The sequence below is a fragment of the Galeopterus variegatus genome, unplaced genomic scaffold (assembly GCF_000696425.1).
Source record: "Galeopterus variegatus unplaced genomic scaffold, G_variegatus-3.0.2 Scaffold320, whole genome shotgun sequence".
Lineage (NCBI taxonomy): Eukaryota > Metazoa > Chordata > Mammalia > Dermoptera > Cynocephalidae > Galeopterus > Galeopterus variegatus.
This window is the reverse complement of record NW_007726431.1, coordinates 222,502-246,293: the sequence shown is the minus strand read 5'-3', so window position 1 is coordinate 246,293 and position 23,792 is coordinate 222,502. Positions and strand designations below refer to the sequence as shown.

Sequence of the window (23,792 nt, the reverse complement as noted above, 5' to 3'; positions counted from 1 at the left end):
TTGGACTGATTCATAAAACACATTTTTCATAGAAGAATAAGGAGCTAGCTGTGTTATGAAGACTGTATGCAATCGATAAAAGATAATACAGTTGCCCAGGGTGGTTAGGGCAGCTTCCTAGAGGGTCTTTAACTTAGAGGAGGATGTGGATGGCTGAGGTGTGGCCACACAGTTTGGCATACTGTGTTATCAATCACTTTGAACCTGACGAGGCATTTTGTCCCACCTCTAAGGGAGGGCCGTCAGTGTTGTTGATCTTTTTAGGCTACTGGGATCATGGAGTTATGGATGAAATGGTCTTCAGAACACAAAGCCACTGATCCATTGAGATGAAAGCTTTGGTTGGAGATTATGAGGGCCTTACGGGTGATTTTTCACACCAATGTCCCACCTCCCTTTCAAATGATCACAACAGCATCTAGCTGGTAAACATGATCCTCTTTGTTTCTCTAGGAGTCCTATGAGTGGTTGTAGAAAAATAATATGAGCCTATTATTGTAGATACAGAAACAGTGTTATTGAAACTCATGGAATAAACTGTATTAATGGAAGAGCCCAGAATAAGCCAGCACTTGGTTTAACCACTGCTCCTCTTCTTGGGCTCTAGGGGAGGGATGCTGAGCTGGAGACTTCTTAGAAATGAAGTCATCATGTCACCACTGCTTTTGTCCACTCACTTTTAGATAATCGATAGTACCTGTTCAGCTCCTTCACACCAGCTTTTTCCAATGCTTCTTCTCCTTTCATGTTTGTTCTCTTGTTGTTGTTTGTTAAGTCAGTTAACTTCTCTAGTTTTCTCACGTCATATACAAGAATAATAATACCTGCTTCTTGTGGTTGTCATAAGGACTGGCCAAGATTATGTACGGGAAACGTTTCGCACTGTGCCCCTGGGACAGTCGTCTTTAGTAATAGCAGTAGTAGTGATGATGAAGATTACTCAGAGATGGAGCTGGTGGTGCCTCCCCTCTCCTGTACCTCAACAACCTTTTGAGTCTTGGATAAAGAGGCTTTTTATCATCGTCTACAACAGCCACACATAGATGTGGAAGACACTGATTTAAGTGCCTGCCCCTCTGGATCAGCAGCTTCACTTTCAAGCCTCAGTTTCCTTAGCTTTAAAATGCGGATGATAATCCTCCCAGCACAGAGTGTGCCTTATTCGTCCCTCCGTCTATTCTTCTTTCTGGGGAGGCAACCGTTTATCAATTCTACAAATATTTGGGGAGAACCTATTATGTGCCAGACACTACATTAGGCTCTGATTAAACCTAATGGAATTAAACAGACATAAGTCCCCTGTCCTCATGAATTGTAGAGTCTAGGGGATGTGAATAGTTAGCAAGTAAATAAATGTATATTTATATTCATACAGAGAGAGAGAGAGAGAGAAATGTAGAACTTAAGAGACTCAATTTTGACTAAAGCAGCATGTGTTGTCTTTGTGGCAGCCAGAGATGACTGCACATGTTCAGTGCCTGAGGTTTAACGATGACGTTACCACTCCTTTTCTCTGAGGCTTATTTCTTAAAGGGGAGTGGAAGAGAACCTTTCTGTTGAGTTTATAATAGCAATTACAAGCTGATAAGGGCAAACCATTCATCAAACGATCATACCTCCGGACTTTATCTCTTTGGGTCAAATGTTTCCTGATTGATATTGACTACCATATCTTAAGCAGCTTTGAACAGATAAGAAGCTAGGAAAGAAATTCCTTTGAAGGAGAGTTGACAAAATTATGTTTTCTGAATTTTTTTTCTTTCAAGAGAGAGATTAACTTCCCATTGCTCTTATTAAAAAGCACAAAATCTACCAAACCATTGAATTGAAGAAAATCCAGAAAAAGTTTTCATGGATAGATATTCACTGAATTCCCACTGGATAGAAATTATCATCTGTATTGTTATTTTTTTCTGGTTCTGAAATTGCTAGGAAAGAACAATATTGAGAATGACCCGGTACCAAAGATACTTAGGAACAGACAATTATCTAAAGAAGAGATAGCCCTTTGATTACTATATACAAATGTCCTATTGAAAACAGTGAGTAAGTAATATCTTGTAGGTTAAGTATAGTTTGTTTTCATAGAACATTATTTGTAGAAGTAATGTTTTAAAGGTGGGGAGGGTAGGTTTTCCGACCACAGACCTGATATCCAGCTTTTAATTGAAATGACCATAAACATTGTAATTAATCAACTATGTACTCAATTATAAAGTATATAATTACATTCTGAACAGTAAAAAGCTTCCTAAAGTGTATATAAATCAATTAAACAGGGTAATACAGTAACATAAAATTATATTTAATGAGATGTGCCATCTATCACAGTTTTTCACACAGTTCTTATCTGATATCTTTGTGATTCATCCTTGCCTTATTTTATTGCAACAAATCGTACAGTAAAGGAACCTCTTTATGTTTGCCATAGAACTCAGTGATGTTATTTTGGGCAGATTTACATGGGTATCTTTAATGAAAGTTTGGAGAGGGGGAGATTTGAGGTTATTTCTAATGGCTTTTCGGAAAGGTGATCTGGATTTGTCTGTCTGCCTTTACTCATTATAAATTTCACAGTAACAGGCTTGGGCATTTGTGCTTAAGTTGTGGTCTTAGTACTGTATCCATAGTTGGCATCTATTGCTTTAAAATGAGCTAGATGACCTATGTTTGCTTGTGTGCTTCCTGCAATAGCTGCTCGATGTTACAACAGAAATGTGTAATTAGAAAAACATGCTAAATACAAATCGCTCTTGATCAAGTCACTGCACGTTGAGAAGTATAGCTATAACTTCTGACCATATCATAGCTCCTCTATATATATTTTAAAATCCTTCAAATTTTATAGATATAATTAAGCAGCCCATTCCATGCAGGCTGACCCAGGGTCAGTGGCATTGAAGCCAAGGAAAAGCTTATTTGCATTTTTAACTCTGGCAGATTGGAAAGATTTCTCAAATATTTTGATATATTTCGAAATGGCTTTCACTGAGTGGAAGCTCAAGTGGTGTTTGTATCTGGTGACGATACACTGAAGACCTTAGGCTTGCTAAATTCTGACAAATGCCTTGGAATGGATAATAAATAGCTGACTAACTGCTAAAGGGCTGGCTTTCTAATAAGGTGGAAGTACACTCGTTTACCTCCCTCTCTCATCTCCTTCATTTAGGTTCAGATTCCAAGTAGAATTTCCAAAAGCAGAGTAAGACTCATGCTGAGTACCTATACCTAATAAGGTGGAAGTACACTCGTTTACCTCCCTCTCTCATCTCCTTCACTTAGGTTCAGATTCCAAGTAGAATTTCCAAAAGCAGAGTAAGACTCATGCTGAGTACCTATACCCCATCCTTGTTGCAAAAAAAGAGAACCATATGGAAGAACTGACCAGGGCAGAACTGTCAAATGGAGTAACCCAAAGGCCTGCTTCTCCATCTCATTGGGAGCTCGTATGGTTCTTTTGATCCCCCAATTTCCTGTATTACCTATTACCAGATACCTGCAGTGTGGACAATTAGTTTGTACATTTATTTATGTGTCCAACTGGCATTTATTGATTACCAGCTACGTAATTGTGTGTAACCCCATGTAAGGATATAGAACTAATACAGTAAAGAACACAGTGCAGCACTAAGCTTTGAGGCAGTCACATCCTAGTGGGGGGACCTTGAACTAAACAATTATAACAGCATTTAGGTACTGTGATACTGTGACAGAGCCAAGTGAATCCTTGTCTGATCTAGTAGACAGAAAGGATATACTTAAAAAAAATTTTTTATCATTCCCTTGAATATTTTACTGGAACTAATGTAATTGAGGGACTGGCAAGTTTTACAAGTGACTAATATATCAGTCCCACTCTTCCCTTCTGCCTTGTGGGATCATCAGTTGAGTCAGGGCTTAAAAATGGAGCTTGATGAGATTTGCTCTAAATATGTTGACTAATACCAGTTAAACCCCTAAATATCACATGCAGATTGGTTATGTCTTTTTCACTCATTTTAAAGACTCAAAGATACATCTAGTTAATAACCTGCTCCATGTCCTTAATAAAGAGCAGGCTAATTAAAAATTGTTTGCTGGCTGAAAACGAATAAATAAAGAATCATGTATTAAATTAGGCAACTTCAGCCTGCAGGAGGGGCTGAACACGTGACAGTGGAGATGAAAGGAGTAATCGTGAGTCTTTTATCACCAAGGATGACACGTTCAAATGAAGAGTCATGTCACGGTGTGACAAGGTACTGGGGTGAGAAGGTTCTTGGCAGGGCGAGCAACCAGGGTTAGTTCACTTGTGTCCGTAATACAGAAGGGAAGAGCAGGGAAGGAAACAGAATCTGTGTTTCCTCCCTCCATCCCTCCATCTCTCCTACTCCTGCCTGTTCATCTAACCCCACCTGCCACAAGTCCTGCGCCAGCCCCCTCAAACCTGTCTCCTGAAGGCCCGCTGCATGGAGCATCTCCACCGTAGTGATGCGTTTGTCTCACAGTGTCTTGTAAGAGGATAATGGTCCTTCCCTTGTGCCCTATATAGCTGGGCAATATGGGACTTTTTTTTTACTTCTTGAACTTGTTTTTCTCTCTCTTGAATCTATACCTTTGTGTATGGCCTTCCTGGAAAAGGAATCCTCTCAGACTGTATCACCCCACAACCTGGCCAACTTCTACTTCTGTCCTGCAGATCTCAGCTGAATCGTCACTTCTCAGAGATGTCTTCCCTGATGTTTCGGTGACTTCAGCACCCCTGTGATGTTCCCAGAGCTCTCACTCTTGCCCTTTTATAACCCCTGCCCATCACACCTTACTGTAGCTCTCTCTTTTCCATGCCAGAACCTCAGCTTTGTAAGAGTAAGGACAAGGGACATCTTGGAAAACACTGAGTCTCCAGTGTGGAATCCACTCATTCCAGGTAACCAGTGAATGTTGAAGAGATATGTCAACTCTGACTCCCGGCAAACAAACTAGATTCTACGTCCCTGGAAAACAAGAATCCTGTCTCATATTTCTTGGGCGACTTGAGACATTTGGTCACTAGTCCAGGCACCATCTGAGCCCTGAATCATCCCCCATTTTACAGATTTTACAGATGAGGACACTGCCTATGTGAACCATATACAGTAGTAAGAATATGTGATTAGCCTAGTTTGCCCTCAGGACTCCATCCTGATAGAAATTTATTTTTCTCCACTTAATATCCAAGAGAAGAGAGAGATCACCTTGTAACAAATTCTCCCCTTGTACAGTTTAGGTGTTTGAGCCAATTTATAGAAGTCTTTGTCTTTGTAGCTTCCTCGTGACACTGGAATATTAAAAAAAAAAAAATGGTGAGGGAAAAACACACTATAGAATGAAATCTGTATTTACTGGTAGGAAACAGAGCATTTGGCATCCGCGGAAAGCTTAGTCTTTGATGTGGAAAATAGAAAAGTTCTCATTTCCATTTGGGTCAGTCGAAGGAATGATCACTCTATGATAAGTCTGGTGGGTTCTAAAGCTAGATATAATAATTGATGAGCTATAATTGTCCTGCCCTGAGGATATGCAAGTATGAAATACACATGTCAGAAAAAAATGTGGGCAGTGGACAACCACACAAAAGGAAAAGCAGAAAATGTTTAATAAGATGAGTCCTAGTTATCCTGTGAGCGAGGCATTGTTATAACATGAAACCACTTACATATTTGAGTGGGGAACCGAAGGGGGAAGATGAAAGGCAAAGAAGAGTGGATGAATAATTTTGGATGAATCACCTTACCCCTTGACATACAGAAGCCAGCAGCCTGTAGGGGCTCTATTCTGGACAGCTGCCTAAGGAGGAAATGTTTTATTTTAGGTATGGCCATGTCCTCAGTTTTAAACAGTTTTTCCCCCGTTTTTGAAAATGTTCACACGATTAATGCCTCTTGCATGTATTCAACAATAGTTGCTTAGCAACCATCAAGAAGCGTTTTTGGAGCGCAAAGGGTCTAAAAATGAGTGAAGAGCAAATACAGTTTGAGTTGCCACTGAGATGACCGAGTTTCTGACACCAGTTTTAAGGCATATCCCTCAGGAATCAGGCAGGGGCCATGCATCTTTAAGAGTAAAGATGTCTGGTCTGGCATCCTTAGAGACCCACTGAAATGTCCTGTTCATCTCAGACACATGCAGAGAGGGAATATGTAAGATATAGGAGCTACCTCTAAGTGTAGCTTGGTCTACTTTTTTGCCTTCAATCAGGACTGCTTCCTACCTAATCAAAAATGGTTATGTAGCTAACAGAGTTTTGGAAAACTGTTCAGAAGAAGGATTGTAACACCTTCCCTGGTAACCCTCTGTAGGATCTTACAGCCTTTGGACTGAGACTACTAGGTAGAGGATGTGGGTTAATCAAGGAGTTAACCTCTCTCTGCAGGCAGCTGACTTGTACCATGGTTGGCTCTCACAGTCATTTATTTTAAGTGAAAAGAACCCTAAGAGACCTTCTAGATCAGAGGTCACAAACTCAGGTGCCCAGAGATGTCAGCAGGGAATCTAGAGGGATGAGGACAGGTGGAGCCTGGAAGAATTCAGGGGGCAAGAGATACCCGTGCTTCTTTGTCTAAAGGGGCAGCTGCTTTTCAGCTCCAGTTTTTTGATGTGTTCTGGGAATATGAGTCCAAGGTTACCAGATCTCTCAAGTCTTATGAAAAGCCAGACATACCTATTTTTATGTGAAAAATTCATGATTTTCAATTGAGGACAATTAAAAAAAAAACTGCACAAGCTAAAGAAACTATGCCACTAGACAGATTTGGCCCCTTGACTGCCAGTTTATGACTCCTTTCTTGTTTAATGAACCCCTAATTTTATGGATGAGAGAACTGAGACCTGTGAATAAGGAAACATTCAAATACAATGAAAAGGTGAACTCTTGAAAGTCAGGAACTATGTCGTCTTCTCTGTTTTATCCCCAGCTGGACTAGCACAGAGTCAGACACATGATGGCAATTCAATAAATATTTATTGAATCAATGAATATTGGGTGTTAGAAGCAAAACCAGAGCTTGGTTTGGCTGGTAGAAATTAGGACCTTAAATGCTGCTGCTTATATGATTCTTTTTTTTCTTTTCTTCTGAGTGACCTGCCCTAATTTCTACATAGGTAGAATTTGCTCTTCTATTTTGTCACATAGGGACTTGTTTAAAAAGAGATTTGAGGGGTCAGCCCATGGCTCACTTGGGAGAGTGTGGTGTTGATAACACCAAGGCCTCGGGTTAGGATCCCTATATAGGGATGGCCGGTTAACTCTCATGGGAGAGCGTGGTGCTGACAACACCAAGTCAAGGGTTAAGATCCCCTTACCGGTCATCTTTTTTTTTTTTTTTTAAAGAGATTTGATTAATAGGAATGTCCTAGTGAAAACCCAATAGAAAAAGCTTTGAACCCTACCTAGGACTCAACCTTCCCAAAAGACAAATTTGTCTATACTGGGACTCCTACAACCAACAGGTTGCCTTTGATCTTGGCATACCATCTTGAATTCCACTTCATTTGTTATCTATTTATTGGGGTCCTACAATGTGCAGAGACTTCTGTATGGTGATTCCTAAATTTAGGGGATTCTAATGATCCCAGGAAATTAAGCATTGAGCAGGGCTTCTCCAAGCAGATTTCAGAAATGTTCAACAATTAATTTAAAGAATGAAGATACTTAGCACAGTCTCTCTCTCTCCCTCTGTCCCTCTGTCCCTCTGTCCCTCTGTCCCTCTCTCCCCTCTCTCTCTCTCTCTCTCCCTCTCTCTCTCTCTCTCCCTCTCTCCTCTCTCTCTCTCTCTCTCTCTCTCTCACTCTCTCTCTCTCCCCCCACTCTCCCCCACCCCTCCGGTCATATTAAGTAACTCTTTACTGTGTGAAAATTTCCTTTCTTCACTTTTTGCCTTGCAATTTAAAGTTGCCCAAAACACAGAATCAGTTGTCACCAAGACATGGTCTCCCCTTTTAACAACCCCACAATTGCCTGCATAAAAAAGGCCCGTGAACATAGACAACCCTTCCGCCTCCAAGGAGGTATGCCAGATACTTGTGTCAAATGATTCTGTAAGTTTTTGTGCACGTATTCGTTCTTCCTGGATTCTACAAGGTACTTACCTCTGTGCTGAGGGCTCAGGTGTTTCCGAGTGTCAATAATTCTGCCACCAGTAAACTACTGGCCTCTTAAAGTACTTGATGCAATGTATCGTATTCGTTCTTCCTGGATTCTACAAGGTACTTACCTCTGTGCTGAGGGCTCAGGTGTTTCCAGAGTGTCAATAATTCTGCCACCAGTAAACTACTGGCCTCTTAAAGTACTTGATGCAATGTATGACTTCCATGTGTTTGTGCATATAATAGTGATAATAATGGCATCCACCACTTTTTAGAGTCTTCAGTGTGTCAAATAATGTGCTGGGCATGTTGTCTAATGTGACCTCATTCCTATTCTTTCTCTGTCATAATCTTTCCAGATAGAAATATAATCCCCTTTTGACAAGTGGGTAAATTCAGCCCGAGAGCGAGAGAATGACTTGCCCAGGGTCATATAGTTGCCTGATCTGTAAGGTGAACGCAGAGTTGCCTGTTCTCAAAACCTGTGCCCTCTCTACTTCCTTATGAAACTTGGGAATCCAGCAGCAATTTTACCAACTTCACCAGTGTTGTGAACATGAAAGAAATGATGACGTATCTTTTTTTCAGAAGCCAACTCTAGGGGCCATTTTAAAACGAAGTGGATGGCTTTGCATGAAGCTATGTTTAATTTCAGGACGGTGTCCTTTGCTGGCGAAGATAATCAGATATAATGTCATCTGCAACCTCTCTGCGTGCATGATTTCGTAAAACTGTGTAGCAGTTTATTATTATAAAATTAGTATAGCATAGAGCAAACCTGGGATGCCAGCCAGATGAAATAGACAATGAATAGTTATATAAGGTTTTGGAAGCACATGTAGTAGAACACAAGCTCACTGTATTTTCTTCTCAATTGTCTGCTGTTTGTTAATGTTTCCTTTTCAACATGATTGCATCTCAGTTTAATAGCACTTGCCATCTCAGGCTTTATGGTGCCAGGCCTGACATAGTTACATCCCCTCTGTGCTAAAATTATTGCATGTATATATTCAACCGCAGCCCGGCATGTTTAGCTAATGGGTTACTCAGGAGCTATGTGCTTATATAATTAAGTGATGTATGTAATTTTGTGTTAACACATTTGCAGTGTGTGTTTCCCTGGTGATTGCAATGCTTTATTCTGTGTAAAGTGTGACATTTTAATTCCCACTGAACAATTTCCTACCTTGATTCGCCTTGTTTTTGTGGCAGGGGATTATTTTGCAATCAAGATAAAAGCATTATTTATGAAATTTCTAGACTATCCCATTACTGGGAACTTTTAACTGCAGATCAATCTCCTATTTTATTGATCTTTGTTAAAAATCTTTATTGGAATTTAAATTTAATCCTTGCATTATAGATTTGCCAGACTTTAATTTGCAGGCACATTTTTTAGGCAGCTTTGCAGAAACAGGGTTCCTTAAAAAAGTAATTTTCACCAGGCAGTCTGCCATCTTCCCCAGGGAACTTTTTTCTCTTAGGTGTTGCTGACTTTTTCCTGGTTTAGGGGCTCTCTAGGAGAGTCAGCCTTTCTGTGGGTTCGTGGGTCTTGGCAAAAAACGTCAGATCTGTGTGTCCCCAGACAAGGCAGATTACTGTTAAGTATTTAAGTGGCTGACAATAACTGGGTCTCAGAGTTACACAGTGGGAATTAAAACGTGGATGTACTTTTCTTCCCATTGTAAATGTCAATCGTGACCAAGGGAAGACGCTGTGGACAGGAATGGGCATTACCAAGGATAGCCCAGCCACCTTGCCCTCTTCAGAGGCATCTGTTTTCTCCATTGGGATCAACAATCAGTGCAGTTTAATAAACAATTGGTAGACTCTTACTAAGTACCAGATAGTGACTTCAAAACATTACACGGACTCATTTGTTCACTAAACATTCATTGAGCACCTGCTATGATGATACTACATTGACCAAAACAGACCTAATCTCTTTAGAGTCTGGTGAGGGAGAGAAATACACAGACAATTTCAATAGGGGGTGATAGATGCTAGATTGGAAGCACGTTTGATTGAAGAGGTCAAGGACAAAGGTTTCCTCACCCAGTGGGAGATAGGGAGAATAAGGAAGCTTTTTAGAGGATGTGATGCCTGCTGTGAGTCTAGGAAAACAGGTAGGAGTTAGGGCAGGAGGGAGAACAAGATGAAAAAGGAAGGGTATTGTTGTCAGAGGAAGCCTGGAAACAAAGGTCCATAGGTATAAAGCCACATGATGTGCTTGGGACCTCGAAGACATTTGTCACTGTTAGAAGGTAACGAGGAAGCTCCATAGCAAAGTAGGCTGTGGTCCGTTTCTTCTTGTCCCCAGAGGTACTGAATTCTGAAAGCCTTTCCCCGCCCTGAGGAGGGAGCCTTTGTTTTTTCAGCCCAACCTGACAGAAGCAAGCAGGTGGCAGGCGTTGAGTCCTGTCCTGATGGCTTCAAAAGCGTTTTCTTCTTGGTCCCTCACACTTGGGTCTGAGCAAGCAGCTAGAAGTGTGATGCACAGAAATCCTGCCAGAAGGACCCATGGCCCATGCACTCCACGTGAGCTTACTGGATTGTATGTTTTGGCATTTGAACACAGTGGGTATGTCCTTGTCAGCTCCCGTTTGACTTTATTAATTGCAGTTCCTTGGAAAGTGTGTTTTGGTAACATGGTCTTGGTCTTTCTTACCATGACAGAGCTTGCCCTGCAGAGACCCAAGTGAAGGTGTTCAGGGCCCATTCAAAAGCCATCTGCTACCAGGGCGCTGCTCCCGAGTCCATGCAGCCAACAGAAACCAGCCCACCACAGCCCTGCCACTAGCTTTGTGACTTTAGGGCCTGCCTTTTCTGATGTACAGAAAGAGGGTTTGGGCTGGATGGTGCCTAAGATTCTCCTTAAGCTGTGGAATTCCATCATTCTATAAATTACTCAAATGAAGAATCCTACTATCATCACATCTGTGGATACAGCTCCTAGCAGTGGTCTTTGGTTCCAAATCCATTTGAAAAGCCAAGAACCAGTTTCTACAATTCATGTCTTGTCAGGTCTCTGGCTCCATATTTTAGGAGGCTGTCTACTCTAACCCTCAAATGTTTTAAGTTCAAAAGGAATCATTAAGTCTCTGAATGCTCCTAGACTATATGGCAGCATGGATCAAGTAATCCATATTATTCGCAGTGTCGCAAGAGGCTGTCACCTAGCAGCTCCGTATTGTTTCCAGGCCCCGCCCCCCACCCCCACTTCCCTGAGCCCTGAGGCTGTGGTTAGTAATGTCAAAAGAATGTTTTAAAATTGCTCTTCTGTTGATTCCAGAGTCAGGGCCCTCACGTGGTTAGAGTCCTGGGCTTAGAGTCAAATTCTAAATTTAATTCCAGCCTCTATAAATGTCTTAGTTCCATATTTCCTTACCATTTAGTGATGTTTCAGTTTTCCCATCTGCAAAATAGGCATAAGATACCTCGCTCCACAGAAGGGCTTGAAAATAGCTTTATTGTACACAAGGATTGGCCTTCTATTGGGGCAGAATATCGTTTTTCATTCCATAATAGGAATTAAACAAAAGCCCTTTGAGTACGCACCTTGTGTAAACGCCCTGTGCTTAAAAGCAGATGAATTTCAGAGGTCAGCAAATACTGCCCCCCCACTTACTGTTTTGTTTTGTTTTTTGTTTTGTTTTTTAAGCTAAACAAGGCTAACTAGGGAATTCATCTCGGAATAAAAAGACATGAAAGAAAGGGTATTTCAGCTTGCACAACTTACTGTTTTGTTTTGTTTTTTGTTTTGTTTTTTAAGCTAAACAAGACTAACTAGGGAATTCATCTCGGAATAAAAAGACATGAAAGAAAGGGTATTTCAGCTTGCACAATAGTACAAAAGAGAACAAGCATCATCATGTTTTGATGATGATGAAGAACTCACAGCTGTTTAATTTTATAGTAAAATTACTTTAAGAACTTTGGTAATTCAAAGACAAAACTAAACAACTCTTGTTGCAAAACTGAAATTCCACGTGTGAGTGAAAAAGCCAAGTTAAGATTAATCTGCCCTGAAATCCTATTAAAAATACGGAGCATTTTTGTTATTGCTGGTTGGAGGAGTGGCTTTCATCTAAAGAGAAGACACATAAAAGAGAAAAATAGTACATTTACTGGTAATAAGATAAAAAACAGTTTATGTTCTCATGTACTTTGCCCCAACTTCTCTCCCAGCTTTTTCTTAAGCTGCTCAGTTTGTTTTAATACCAGGTTTGTTTGCTTTTTGGGGATGGGCTTGTTAGGCAGGAAATTGTTGAAAGGCATACAGCAGAAATTTTAAATGGTGTTTTTAAAATATAAAATTAAACACCAAATAAGGTAACTGATTATTAAATTTGGAGTTCGGAATTTTATAAAATTTTATTTTTAGAGAATATGGAAAGACAAATTCTGTACCTACACTTGATTCTATAAATTCCAAGTTTCCTTATATTGCCCATTGTCAGAAACAAATAAACTCTTCCTTTTTTAAAAAAAAAAAAAATGGCTTTTCTTCCATATTAGGGAATTATTCAGACTTCTTTCTTTGGTCCCTATAATTCCAAACCAGTTGGAACATCAGTCTATTTTTGGTTATGAAGAAACTTTTAAAGTGTGGGCATGATTTTTTTTTAGGGTTCTAAATCTCATAAAAATCAATTTGCCACATATGTAACAGTTATGGTTGTAAATCTAGTGAAATCGTTGTATTCCAGAAAGACAAAGTTCTAGTCTCCATATTACAAGCCCTACCCACCCCACCCCCGCCCCCATCCATTGCTGTATAAGAGGGCTGCTAAATGTAAATTCTAAAACATGTAAAACAACATAAGGTTGTGATTTGTGGCTGTTTCTATCCAAGATGAATGTTCTTACCTGTATTTGATTAAACTCTTGTTAGTTTCTGGGTTGTGATGGTTGTCCCACCGTAGCACACAGTCTCACCACGAGAGGGCAATGGAGAGTTTGCTTTCAGCTAACAAAGATAGAAATGGTTTTAATATAAGCTAAGTGTTTTAACTTGGTAAGGATTTATTTCTCCGCCTTACGATTGCCACACATGCAGCCTCTGAGTTTCCACCAACAGCGAATAATAATCCAAATAAAGTTCTTCTGAAGGAAAATGTAGACAGACTAGTGCAGACAAGAGCTTTTGCCCAAATAAGGATCTCTTTTGTGGAGACCCCATGTGTTAGATAACCATCAACTGACAGTTGGTCATGAGTTAATAATATTGAATGCTGAAATATGCATACCATGTGCTATAACAGAGTTTGGAGGACAGACAAATACTTCTATAGTTAGACAGCAGAAGCATACCAGAGGCATGCAGACTGCTTCACTTGGATATAGGTTGAACCTGCCAAATAATTTTATAAAAATTATTGTTATAAGGATTATACAGTGGAAGGTATAGTATTCATTGCACGTTTTGTTGATGTTGCAGAGATTTTGGTCTTAATCTCTCTGCATGTTGCTGCCTTAAATACTATAGCAACTCTGGCCTTCTAAGAAAAGAAAATATTTCTTTTGTTTTTACAATGGGAACTCTTTTAAGAGGAATAAGGAGTGGGGGTGTGTGTGGAGCTCCATTAAAAAATCCAGGTGGGTGTGTAGCCCTTTGATTGACATGTTGTGTTCGGAGGGCTGTTAATGTCCAATTGTGTTTCTCTGTTGCTGCTGCCACAGGAATCAAAAGGTGAGGGGTGGAGGTAATCAGCTTTGATTTCAACTACTGTGACCAGTTATTTGAGAGAATGGGACATTGGGACAGCTGGGCACTGGGAGGCCACCTTCTCAGAATGATGCCTCATGGTCTTTTTGGTGCTTAAGAATGATTGGGGAAAGAAGGTGTCTCCTCTCCTGCCCCTGGATTTCAAACTTTTTTTCTGTTCAATTTCTGAGCTTATCGGAATGCCTGTCTTCAATGAATAATCTCATTTGCTGTCATATAAAACCGTGGGACCTGAAGAAACTTGACAAAGCCAAGGAGGCTATGTCCTTCAGTTTAGGCCCGACTACATCTGACCTCTCTACCTACTTTCAGATGAAATCTCCAAAAAGGAAAACGTAGTCAGACTATGAACTTATTCAACAATTTGTGGGTAAGAAGCTTTTTCTTCCAACCGGCCAAAATCACTCGAGTTCCATTTTCTCTTATTCAGTTTGCACCGGATAATGAAATGGCTTACATTATCTCCAGCTCAGGTTGGTGGCAGGAAAGAATACATGGTGAAACAAATAATTAGTCTCTCCCTCTTCTCTCTCTCATTCTCTCTCTGTCTCTCCACTCTGTTGGCAAGACTTCACATTCGCTTCAACATCTTAATTAAAGAAGTTAATGAAGTAACATCTTCATCATCCACTCTGTTGTCAAGACTTCACATTCGCTTCAACATCTTAATTAAAGAAGTTAATGAAGTAACATCTTCATCAGGACCATTTAGTAGCCCTATGTCAATGATTGCCAGATTTGAATTTTATACAGAGGAGAGACCTCAGCTTTGGCAAAATGTTCAGACACTAACATCACATAGAGATATCCTCCATAGCAGTGAATAAAATGCTAAATTGTATTGAAACTTTGAATCATGATTTTTTGCTTATTATTCTGGCTTCAGATGTTAAACTCATACTGTCTGGTCTTTCACACATATTTCCAAGGACATATCTATAATCATAACATTGAATTGTTGACTAAAACCAGCATTGCCCAAGAGAAAGATAATGCGAGCCACGTGTAATTTAAAATATGCTAGTAACCACATTTTAAAAGGTAAAACGAAGCATGTGGAACTAATTTTGATAATATATTTTATTTAATCCAGTTTATCCAAAATATTATCATTTCAATATGGAATCAATATAAAATGTTATTAATGAGATATTTTACTCTTTTTTGTACTATATCTTGTAAATCCAGTGTGCATTTTACACTTATGGCACATCTCAATTTGGACTTGACATATTTCAAATGTACAGTGGACACATGTAGCTAGTCGTGATGATACTGGACAGAGCAACTCTAAATAGTCATAGAAATGTTTTATCTAACACTGAAAAAAAATGCGAAGAAGTTGTAACCTCTTCTGCGTTCATCGTTAGATTCGCCTTACAGTTTCCGATGGTATCTGTCTGCTGTTTCTCTGCAGCAGGACAAGCTCTCGTTCCATTAACTGAGCACTCTAGCTTACCCTGCAGAGTTACAATTATCTGTTCTTGGTTAATACATCACCAGGTATTGTGGACCTTGTCACTGCCTCTCCATGCGTACCCCAGATTCCTTTCTTTTCTTGTTTCAGACCCTCACTCTACACTGCCCCAATACACACACCCTTCTGTGCAATCTGTGAGTTCCTGGGTACCCCGAAAGAGTCTTTAAGGTCATTTCCCACTATCATGGCTCCTGTACCTCCACAAACAAATGAATCTCAGAGACCACTAAGGGACTTGTCAGAGATGGCACTGGTACCTTATAAAGGACGAAGGGTGAGAGGGATTTACCTGAACCAAGAAAAATGTCTCAGGATATCAGACAACCAAAAATAGTCATCTTTTCACTTTTGAATAAGATACTATTATTCTTTCTGAAAGGTAGAAAAGCATAAAGAGAGTGAAAAATCCCCTTTTAGCACAAATTCCTTTTTGGATCTTCTTAAAAGAAATTGGGAGCCTATTATTTGACAACCTATTTTTCTTATATGTATGCGTTTTAAAAACTAAAATATCTCTCATGACACATTCATCTATGTCTGTAGTAAGTTAAATATCTCCATATTAATCCACATACACTAAAAAAAAAAAAAAAAAAAAAAAAAAAAAAAAACGATTTTACTTAATTCCAAGTGGGGAATGTTTTCTTTAGAGATGTAACAAATCAATTATCCTAAATGTTGAAAATGGAATATCTCATTTCCAAACCTGGAGAAATGGCTGAACAAGAATGTTCTGTTTATATATGAGTTTAAAAACTATTCCGATATTTACTGTTCCTTGCAAGGCTATTCAGTACAAAAATATGGCTTTCACGTCTGTGCTGTCATGTTCAATAGTAGCACTACAGACCCTATCAATCATAGGCCAGAACGAGCAGGTTTATTGATTGTAACAGAGAGAGAGAGAGAGAGAGAGAGAGAGAGAGAGAGAGATCTGTTTAAGAGGTCCTAGCTTTCCAGCCTTCAGAAATTGTGCATACCAAAGTGTCCTTAAAAAGCATTTCCAGAGTGGATCCTTAAACAGCCTTAAAAAAAAAAAAAAGACAATTATCTTAAGTTAATATTCTATTCTTATTATGTAGTACCAAACTAAGAAAGACTAAATCTGTGTTTATTGAATTGTTTTCAAAAAATTGAAACAGGAGCTGTTTCGAAATCCTGAGACGTAACACATAGCATAGTGCTGAAATAACACATTTACTGTAGTTGCAATAGCTTGTGTGCAAGGTCTCCATGGAGAGCGGAGCCTGGGGCCTGGAAATGGCTTGGGGCTGCCTGGCATCTGGAGAGATGAATAGGAGAAAGGAGTTGCCAGGTAATTGTGAAAGTGGAAGTTTGAGCCACTGTGCTGTTTTTAGAGGCCACTTTTGGTTTTGCTGGGTTTGTGACTTCATGGCAAGACCATGCAGCTGGGTGTGGAGTGGAGGTGGGGGAATCAGACCCTTTGTGTGCAGTATTAGCACCTAAGTAGCACTGCCACTGTACCCTTAAGGACTGAGTTAAGTCCTCAGGTGACCACTCTGCCTCAGCTGATGTCTCTTTATGGAATATTTGAAATTCTAAGGCAAAAGAGTCTTTCCATAGGCTCATGACTCTCAGGAAAACCGAGGCCATGGTCCCATCCATTCTATGGTATGAAGACCCTGTCATCCCCCAAATTAACAAGCTTTTGAAAAACAGCTGTGAGCCACCACTTCCATCACCTTACAGGTCCTGATGGGGACCCTCCACTGAGAATGGTTTTCACTGGAGGATACTGTGGGTAACCAGAACAGACCAGAGGGAAGGTGAGAGTTTGAGAAGTCCAGCATGGATTTCCATCTCTTTTCTTGTTTCCAGAAATGTCCCATTAGAGAGCCAGTCTTCTGAAAACCCAGAATCTCTCTTTACTCCATACCTAGATTTAGCACCCAGATTTCCCCCTTATTCCCCAAGTGGTAGTGAGAAGCATCTATAACCCCTTTCTTCTTTGCCAGTGTCTTTGTGGACAAACTTATTATATAGACTTCTGGAACATTGCTGTATTACCTTGGAATCCACTACATGATTTTAAAATAACATATATAGATAAAGTTTGGTCATTTAAATTTCTCTCCTTCCTCAAGACACGGGAGAACAGAGATAGAAATCTGCCCATCACTGCCAGAAAAACCTGACTACAAAAGAGGTTTGCTTGTCTTTTAATGGCAGGAACATATGGAGTCACATGCTTTCAAACCAATTAGCAGTAGGGATGAGCCAGCGAGTCCTGTTCCATTTATGGGGCGGGGGAAGGGTAGAAGTCAAATAATCTGTGTTTTTAAGTGTTTCTGAGAAATGAAGACCTCCAGGGCAGAGAGAGAAGGAGGATCAGGAAGTAGCTATGCAAATCACACGCCTATGAAATTACTAAAACTTTGATCAGAGGCATTAACAATTGCTCCAGCATTCGCAAGTAGGAAACAGGAGTGAGTAAGACTGGGCATGTTTTGGAAGGGATTACAAGAGTGTTTACTTACGTGGTTTGTTGAGCAGTCAATGAAGTCCACGGCTGTTTTGGACTTAAACTGCCCGAGCAGTCCAGGTATGACAAATGCAGTAGTACATTCAACTCTCATTAGTGACTCTTGGGGATCTCAGTGATTTTGACAAAGAGCCAAAGTGAATGGACCTCATATAAAACCAGCTTCATTTTTTTTTCATCCTCTTTCTAACAACACAACTGCTCACCTTTCCAGGAGGTAGAACAAGGACCTGATTCTGTAAGAGAATAGTTCATTGGAAATGCTGAATGGTAGTTAGAGGTAACTAACAAGCAGTGTGGGGTCTAGCTTGGGCTAAATCAGACTTGGAAATTCATAGCCCAGGTCTTTACAGGGCTATGATGTCCAGTGTGATGAGCATGATGATTCCTCAGGGACATATCCATCTGTTGTCGTTAAGGGCTGTGTGGTCTTGGTGACATTTGAAAATGAGGATATTGAAGCCTGGCTCTGGAGTCTGGGCTTATGACTCTTGGATCATCTTTTTAATGCCTTTATTTGAGAAAAAAAAAATACTCCTAAAAGAGACTTACCAGAACAATTATGAAATAATAAAACTTTGCAGCATTGTTTTACCATGTCTATTGTTTAAAATTCATCATTTAAGTTAGAATGTCCCACAAGATCCAGTTGTGCTTGTCAATGTCCCTGTGCGTTCCTATCTCAGACAATACAATTGCTCCTGAAACGTTTCTGTTGGGTGTGGAAGACTGTTTATAGGAAAACAGAATAAAAATACACTTGAATATTCTTAAATCTACATGTGAACAATGTTTTGTGAATTCACAGAAAGATTTGACCAATTAAACAGATGTTGAGTACCAGTGGGCACTATATGAAATATTAACTGGCTTTGAAATAAAAAAATTCAGGGAATTATTTATGAATTTTTAAGTTAAAGAGGTTGGCTTTAAGTTAAGCAAAATGAAGCTGAGAGCGTCGTTTTCTTTCTTCCCAAGTATTTGAAAACTAAAATTCTGTGAGAGATTATCTGTGAAATGCCTTTCTTTTATTACACCCATAAATTTTAGGAGTGGCTTTGATCAAACCTTCTGCCATTCTTGGTTTCTAAATCTTTTACTCATACGTTAATAACTTTAAAAATATTCATCCTATTTTTGTTGTAGTGAAAGAGGAAGTTTCTAAATAGTCAAAAGGAAAACATTGAAAATAGGACACAGTAAATGATAACTAAATTAGGGTAGGTTTTTTTTTTTTTTTCCAGAAAGAGCAATGTTCCATGCTGAGACTTGCCAGAGTATTTTAAGATTATTGTCTGTAAAGAAAATGTACCAGAGAATTGAGATCCTCAGAGGAAAGGCATTACAGAAATGCAAAGTATTATCAGTAAAGCATACTATACATAGAACAATATTTGTCAGCCCCTAATACTTCAGTCAGTGGAGTTTTGTTTTCTGGCTCCTGTTTAAAACACACACACACACACACACACACTTGCAAATCAAATGAGTTAACGCTCTGCCGACTTCCTCTAGACATTGACCCAAGGGGTCAAACTCTTAGGAAAATTATGCCTGGATTTCCACTCCCCTGATTCCAGTCCCCACCAACAAGCAAGCCCTATCTCTGAGTGGAAGCTCACAAAGAATTTCTCGAGAGAATGTGTGGCTGCACTGGCATCAAAATCCTCCCTGCAAAATGAGAAGAAAGAGTTGTTAACTGATGAGTCAATCCAGCTTTTATAGCAGTTTATCTTCGTGGTATTTCCAAAAGCATAAATGCTATAAAAAAAAGAGACGGTCATGACAGGAAGAACAGAGTAGAAAAAACAGGAACATTTAAGCCAAAAACAATTTACTTTGCCAGTAACTGGTTACATTTCCTTTGCTTTATTATTATTATTGCAAGAGTTAAGGTTGAAATGAAAGTTTCCCACACCTGCACTGCCCTGACGCATAACTTGTCTGAACCCATAGTGAAGTAAAATGCATGTCTACAACTAAGTTTCTAGACCCTTTGGGCGGGGGGGAGACACTTGTTTTGCTGTATTGTCAAGAAACTAGACTATAATTCATTAATATTTGAAGGATTTAAAAAGAGAAAAAAAAGAAGCAACCTTGGCTTAGATGTCAAAGTAGCCCGGAGCACTGGAGGTAGCTTGATTCTCTGGAGATTAACACCTATAGAAATAGCAGTGACTTCACAAAGGTGAATACTTGTTAATTTCTTGGCACTGAGTAAGAGGAACAGATGGGCAGTCAGAGAGGAAAGAGTTTTTTTAAAACCACAGAGATCTTTCACTGATTAGGCAGAAGATTCTGAGGCCCACTGTAAGGGGGTAATGTGTATGGCACTCTGATTGAGTTTTATTGGCTTTAGTGGCTTTAGTGGAAGTCCTGTCACCTACTGCTGAGTCAGGACTAATGGGGATCCTGCTTGCCGTCAAGTCTGTAGGATGCTGTTTGTTGCCTGGGATGGCTGCAGCACCCTCATGCTATGTAGTATTTGAGAGTGTTTTCATTTAGGAAAGCTCCCTGGAGACTGCCAGCCCAAGTTAATATGAATACCTCATTACTAGGCAAAGGGAGAGTGTGTGTGTATGAGAGAGAGAGAGAGAGAGAGAGAGAGAGAGAGAAGTTGCCTAAAGCAGGGGCTCTGGATAAAGTCCAGCTGCCTGGAATCCTTCTGCTATAAGTAACCCATGGTATAACCTGAGCCAAGTAATTTCATTTCTATCTCAGTTTCCTGATCTATAAAATGGGGATAATTATCTCACACTTTCTTCATTGGCTTGTTGTCAGTTTTAATTGAGTTATAGTAAGCAAAGTACTGAAAACAGTGACTGGCACAGAAAAGGTGCTAAATATTAGCTGCTATTATTCATGCATGGAAACATTCATGCAAAGAGCATTTACCGACCTCTATGATGAGCCAGGCCAGGGCTGGACGGTGTATTACATGTAAAGGTAACTGTGCGTTTATTGCTTTACATGGTTCGTTTTTTAAAGCGCACTGACTGCAGCCAGGTATGCCATCAGTAAGCATACTGCTGGCTTCCCAGGAGAGCTTTATTGGTAGAGATCAGCCTCACCTAAAGCGCTGGAGCTGGTCTGATTCTGGAGTCTTTAGGATTTTGGGTCTCTCAGGGTACATAGCCCTTAGCTTTCAAGGAGAGGGCAGGTTTAGGTCCCTTAAGAGTGACTGGAAGGAGGTGGGACTGTTTGCTATGTAAAAAATTAAAGTCCAGAGTCCCACCCTACTCCTGATCACCACCACACCTTATTGCATGTTTTCACTCACCAGCCTAGCAGATGATTTGTTTTCATGACCCTAGAGTGAAAAAAAATGTAGCCTGGAGACCAGAATTTTTGCTATCCCCAAAAGCCAGACCCTCCATCCCAAGGCTTTTCCTGGGGTCTCATAAATCCAGAAGATATTCTATTATGGGGGCTCCTACCCAGTTCTGCGTGCTCCATTCTCCCTGGGACTTTGGATAGTTGTGCTCTTCAGGGCATTTGTACATTGCATGTGGCACAAGATTATGGCCCTACTGAGATGCCAGACTTAAGGTTTCCTATCCCAATTCCCAGTCCAGACTCAAGTAAGTCACTGATTCATGTTCCCAGAGCACAAGTGTACTAGTAAAGGTGAATGGCATTTTACAGGTGCCCAGTGAGAGAAGTATACCACGTGGTGAGGTTAGCAGGCCAGCCCAGCTCATGAAGACATGAAGGAGGAACATGTGGGCATCTTTATGTCTAATAATCACTTGTTCACTCAACAAATTAATGTTTTGCAATGCTGCCTCCTGGGTGTTGTGCTGGAGCAGATGAGAGATGAATCCCACACGATCCTGCCCTGAAGACTCTCCAGTCTATTATAATAATAAGCCAAGAAACAGCTCACGTACAAGGAATACAGTGACATGTTCCAATAAGAGAAGGACAGGAAAGGGGTTCAGAAGGGAGACTACAGGAAGGATTTGAGTTTGAGCCTGAGTGACTGTTGGGATTTACTTAACCATACCTGAAATATCCATGTACATGTCTTATTAAGAACAAAAGATTTTTTTCTCTTGATCAAATCCCATTTAGAGTTTAAGTTTTGTGACCGGAATATTAGGTGCTAGTCTGTTCTAAATTTGTGATTCTCAGAACCTGCTGGGGAAGGGCATGTGCTTCCCTGGGTTCCAAAAACAGCTGAAAGAATGGAGAAAATAAGACCGGGCTTGGGGATGACTCCTTGCCGGTTTCTGGAACCTTTGCCGTTATTTAAAACAGCATGTTCAAAGCAAGTTCTCTCTATTGAAGAGGCCTTTGGGATTTGAAAGCTTTTCTGGAAATAAATGCCTTTTAGGTTTAAGTGCTTTTCACCAAGATGCTGGAAGGGACGATCGCAGTAACAAGTCTTAGAACAGAGGCGATATTGTTTGGTTTCTTTTAATGAAATGCCTCAGACCTGCTACCCCAAGTTCTGTTTGTTTCTGTCAGCTTTCTGCTCAGCTATTATTTTGATAAAGGACATGAAAGTACACCCTTCCCTCACGGTCATTAAAGTCTTAGCACTTGGGTCAGTTGTGGAAACACTTCTGTGCTACACAAAGTCTTCTAAACAAAATTGTCCCCGCCCTGGCTCCAGGCTGTGGACCGTGTCAGATTCATGGAACGTGGCATCGGGCTGTGACGGGGAGTGAGAGGTCAGGATGCAAAAAACAGGCCGATGAAATCACCAGCCCTGCGCAGGGAGGTGGAGGGAGCAGAGCCCTCCCTGCCAGTCTGGCAACTCCAGCAAAGTCCTCAGAACTCATCCCACACGCTCGGTGCTAGTCACTGCTGTGTGTTTACATGAGTAATGGAGCTGCCGGGGGAGGGGAGTTGTAAGCAGAGCGCCCAGCGTCGCAGCAGCTCGCATTCAGAGGGAAGCTGACATCCACAGCGACTGCAGACTTCCAGGGAGGTGGCCGGGGAGCAGTCACATGCCGTAGCGTTCATGAGCACAGACATCAATCAGGCAGATGTTTGTCGACTGGAATGGGTAATCGCTACTTTCTCTTTGCTTGATTTTGTTTGGGAGCTTGTTTACCTTGGATAATTCCAGGCTGGCTTTCTGGGGTGGACTTTCAGACCAACATTGTGGGGAGTGAGAGGTGAGCGGGGTTTGGGAAAGCCCCAAAGCCGCTTTTTAAAGTTTTGCCTCTCTGTAAAAGCAGCACGGCTTTACTGAGCACAAGAGCAAAAGTGTTTTATAAGAAAATCAAATTAGTAGGATTAATTGTTTGCAGATGAGTACAATGTAGAATGTCCTAAATCCGCTGACATAAGTGAGACTAACAACAATTAAGAGGGTTTGTGTTGTTCAGGTTTGACATTGTCATAATCATCACTTAAAGTAATAAAAAGTGTGGGTACTGTGAAAGGTCTGAAAGAAATTGTTCGGGTATAATTTATTAGTTTGGGATTGTTCAAGAGCTAGTTGGTTAGTTCGTTGGTTTTAATTTTGCTTTGCTTGGGTGACTGATGAAGTTAAATGTGAAAGCTGATGCCAGACAGAGTCGTAGCACTCAATAAACAGCAGCCTTTCCTCCCTGCTGTCTGTAGAGATCTTAAAAGGAACCATGCTCAACATCAAGGAAGAAATATAACTTTGATTTGTATCTTGTCTATGGCTTTTAAAAAGTGTAACCCGACGGAATCAGGCTAACCCCAGGGTAATCTTTGGAAGTTATTTTAAATAAACCTCAAGATCTTCGTAAAAATATACTGAAAAAGAAAAGAGAGCATGCTGATTTGAATGTATCTGCCAGATTTGTTGAGATTTGAAACATGCTGGTCACAATATTATTAGTAAACACTTCTAATAATATTTTCCAGCTTGTTATTGTGAATGCCTCTCTATAGCTATCTCTCTACTTATCGGTATGATAATTTGAGAAGATGTTCATGTCTCCAAATGCTTTTGAAGAGAGATGTTTTCAAACGTTCTATTACTATGATACCAT

At 40.3% G+C, this 23,792-nt stretch overlaps 1 protein-coding gene across 1 annotated transcript in view; it reads left to right on the top strand.

The window, feature by feature from the left end:
* The window catches only part of ARID5B (AT rich interactive domain 5B (MRF1-like)), a 182,663-nt gene that overhangs the window by 113,686 nt on the left and 45,185 nt on the right, over nt 1-23,792 (top strand). The gene's annotated exons all lie outside the window — the stretch shown is intronic.